The sequence below is a fragment of the Brassica oleracea genome, chromosome C7, assembly GCF_000695525.1.
Source record: "Brassica oleracea var. oleracea cultivar TO1000 chromosome C7, BOL, whole genome shotgun sequence".
In the NCBI taxonomy this organism is placed as follows: Eukaryota; Viridiplantae; Streptophyta; class Magnoliopsida; order Brassicales; family Brassicaceae; genus Brassica; species Brassica oleracea.
Window position 1 is genome coordinate 18,850,313 of NC_027754.1, and position 3,863 is coordinate 18,854,175.

The following is a 3,863-nucleotide window of genomic DNA, read 5'->3' on the forward strand; positions in this document are numbered from 1 at the left end:
GTACACGCATATCACAGCAACATCATCCAAGATTTTGTGTGTGTGTAATTGAGGTCGATGACTCAATATGTTCGATCAGATTGTGGCATGACCGATGGTAAAGAAGAACCAACTATCATGTTCGAGGACGAAGCATATTCTGCCCAAGATCTTCATCACCCATGGATTGCAGAAAATTGGAGAGGTCCAAGGGACCTTCAGTAATGTCCAAATCAGGGGGAGTAATGTGTGTTGTACTCTTTTTTCTTCACCATGGTTTTGTCCCAATTGGGTTTTCCTGGTAAGGTTTTAATGAGGCAAAATTAAAACACATTACAAGCTCTAAATGGTTATGGCATCCAAGGGGGAGTGTTATGAACCAGATTGTGGATGGTTCATAACCAAGATATTATGATTTGTAATCTTTTCATTTATCTATGACGGTGTAATCTCCTATATAAGGAAACTCTATGTTATGAATAAAGAAATACTTTTCAATTACTTTTATAACATTATGTATTTTTTGGGTGTTTAAGTCTTCAAATGGGACCCATCAGAAGGCCTTATCTAGATTTTGATTGGTTGAGTTCTTAATATGATCCTTGTAATAGTGTTTTCATTGGTCAGCTTCTTTATCCAATGGATTTCTTGTGAGGTCCTACTTGTTGCCTTATTTTTTTCTTCTCTATTCTCTATTCCTTACGCAACCCTGAACGCATTTTTGGAATAAAATCTTCTTGAATGCTTAGTTCCTTTGCATTCCAAAAAATGTTCACCGGTTACAACGTAAAAATTGAAAGGTACTCCATTTTATTGTATGACATTCCATATCATTCCCCAAAAAGTTTTAACTTTCATCTGTGAAAAGTCATTCCAAATCAAAGACGTGGAATGCTGATTCTGTTCTTTAAATTCCATAAATAATAATTTCTACCATTCCATATATTCCTTTATATGTAGATTTTTGTGGTTTTTTGTTATTTATTTCTTTTTCTGTATATGTCTCTCTTATTTCTGCCGGGTTGTTTATATATTCAAACAAAAAATGAAAAATTTAAGTAGAGAACACTTAGAAAAGACTAATATGAAAATTAGACACTTCTTTGGAACACTTGCAAATTATAACTTTTTCATTAGGAAGAAAACAAAAGAAAATATTTGCTATCTAACAAAAACTAATAACCATGTTTGGTTAGTAAAAATTAACTAGTTAAAGATGCCAAATTCAAGATTAGTCACTAGCTTTAAGCACTAGTAAACTGATTTTACAGGGTTAATTTACAAATCTTTATATGTTGTTTCTTGCAAAACATATAAAATGGAGTTGTTAACGTAGAAGTATACTTTTGGAAATATGTGTGGTATTTTTTGGACTCTTTGGGTATAACATCATCCCAAACAATTTACACTGAATTAGCCACGATCATGGCTACCAATTTTCTGTGACCAAGTATTTTAGATACGATCTACTCACTACTCACTACTTAGCCACAGAAGAAAAAATTCAAAATAGATAAAAAAAATCTTGGCCAGTCGATAAAAATGTTATTATTTACAAATATACAGCAATTTAAGTGTTCGTACTAGACGAATATGGCTACTAGACTACTAGTGGCCTTGAATATCGCAAGACAGCCAAGAAGCGTCAATTGTCCAATCATTCAACATGTTTACAAATGACCACATATAATTCGTGGCTTTTATGTGACGAACCTATCACCGATAGATGCGTAAGTTAACGTAAGTAATACTCAAGTTGAATAGGAGTCTTGAAATAGCCATAGTTACACTGTGTTGCTACTTGTTGCCTTGGTTTTCCATTAAAGCCAACAAGTAATACTATAACTCTCTAAAAGTTGTACGAGTAAAATCTCATTTAACCATAATATATTTTCCGAGAGCAATTGATGTAGAGTTTGAATATAGATTGAATATATTTTTGGATTTTGAATTGAAAAGATTCATGGAAAACTGTTATGTATGAAAATGTTGTGTAGAACATGTAAACTAGAGCCGATGATTCTTAGAAGAATTCTTGAAACCATACAGTCAGAGGATTTAAAGCATTTGGAATTGCATAAGACGTATTTAACTTGGGCCGACGTTCTTCAATTCCATGTAACATATTTCTCATCGTTTCTCCGGCCATACAAGCCGTCGTCTGTACTGTTCCATTCACTACAAGAAAAAATATTAATTACAAAGGCAGTTTTCCTTGTTAATTCGTCGTAATAGGAGAGTTACAACAAATTAACACAAATTAACAAGGACGTGTGTTTTGTTGTAAAACGCTCGTCGTAATAGAAGATTCACCGTAACGTAACAATAACGACCGAATTCGTCGTAAAAGCAAAGGAGACATATTCGTCGTAATATCGTAGTTATGATTCATCGTAAAAGATTCATACATTTTCCTCATAATGTCGTATTTAAGTGCTTGTACATTTTACAAAGAATTGACAAAGAAGTCGTTGTAAAGTACTCGTAATTTTTTACGACGAACTTACAAGTCTTTCATGCAAAATCCTTGTAAATATTACCAAGGACTTTACAAGTACTTCCTTGTAGAGTCCTTGTATATATTACGAGAAATTAACATCTCATTGATGTATTTAATTTATTTATAAAATTGAAAATATTTAAATTATAAAACAAAAATATTCTAAAATAAAATATTTTAAAATATGAAAATTATATATATAAATTTCATAAATAATATTTAATTTATAATACAAAATGAAAAAAGTATTAAAACAAAAAAAAGATAATGGAAGACGTCGTCGACGAAGTAGTTGTTGGGGTGGCTCTTTTTCAGAGAGTCTCATACTTGATCTGAAGTAGATGATCGGGCCGAAGAAGATGTCCCAACACCGTCGACAAACGTCTCGGAATAAGTGAGTGGTCGTTTCTTAAAAGTCATCTAATTGTTTAAAAAAAAATTAATCAGTTTAAATACCGTAACATAATCTTTGAATATAGTTATGTTACCTAAACTGAGAGCATCATTATCGGGGTTGTTTAGGGGGTTTCTTAAATTAATTGTGATTTAAAAAAAAGAAAATTACCTTTTAGTAGAAGAACCGTCGCTTAATTAAGGGGAGGAAGAGACTGTCTCTTAGAGCATGATTATCCCTATAACCCCATAAGGGTTTCTTAATCACTTTTATAGTATTAAATGTGTGTTAAGAATTTAGTTAAGAAACAACTAATATTTTGTCCTCCATTCATAGTTTCTTAACTTAAGGGTTCTTAAAAAAAAGAGTGAATGATGATTAAAGAGAGAAAGAGAAAATGGATGACTTTGGTTTTGTGAATAAACATAAATATAACAGAACAACAACAAGAAAAAGACACAACATAAACATAACAGAACATTAACTCCATTACAGAATCAAGAGACATAACAACCTAAACAGAGCTTCTTAAACAATTAAAACTCATCCATTACAGAGAGAATGCTCGAAAGAAAAGAGATAGAGAGGAAACTGATCGTACTAGAGCAGCAGTGGCTTGGTCACCAATCCAGCAGTGGCTTCGTCACCATCAGACTGTGAATTTCCAGCTGCAAACGAATCAGAACATTATCACAATCCTGCTCCGCAACACCCTCCGAGTCAGAAGCCTGAAAACATAAACATCTTAATTACAATAAGGAATGCTCTCAACAGAGTTGAGTGAAATAGAAAAATAATCAAATGTAACATTTATCTCAATTCAATACAACTCCTGCAGTGAAAGAGGAGAAACTGTGTTTGTTGACTTGCCTTCTCAGAGAAGAAACGAAGCTCGGACAGTTTGTATTAGACTTGAGTTAAACCTACAGTTGGATAAGTTACTGCAGGTTGTTTGGTAGGAGACAAGTATCAGATGGTGAGTTCAAGGGA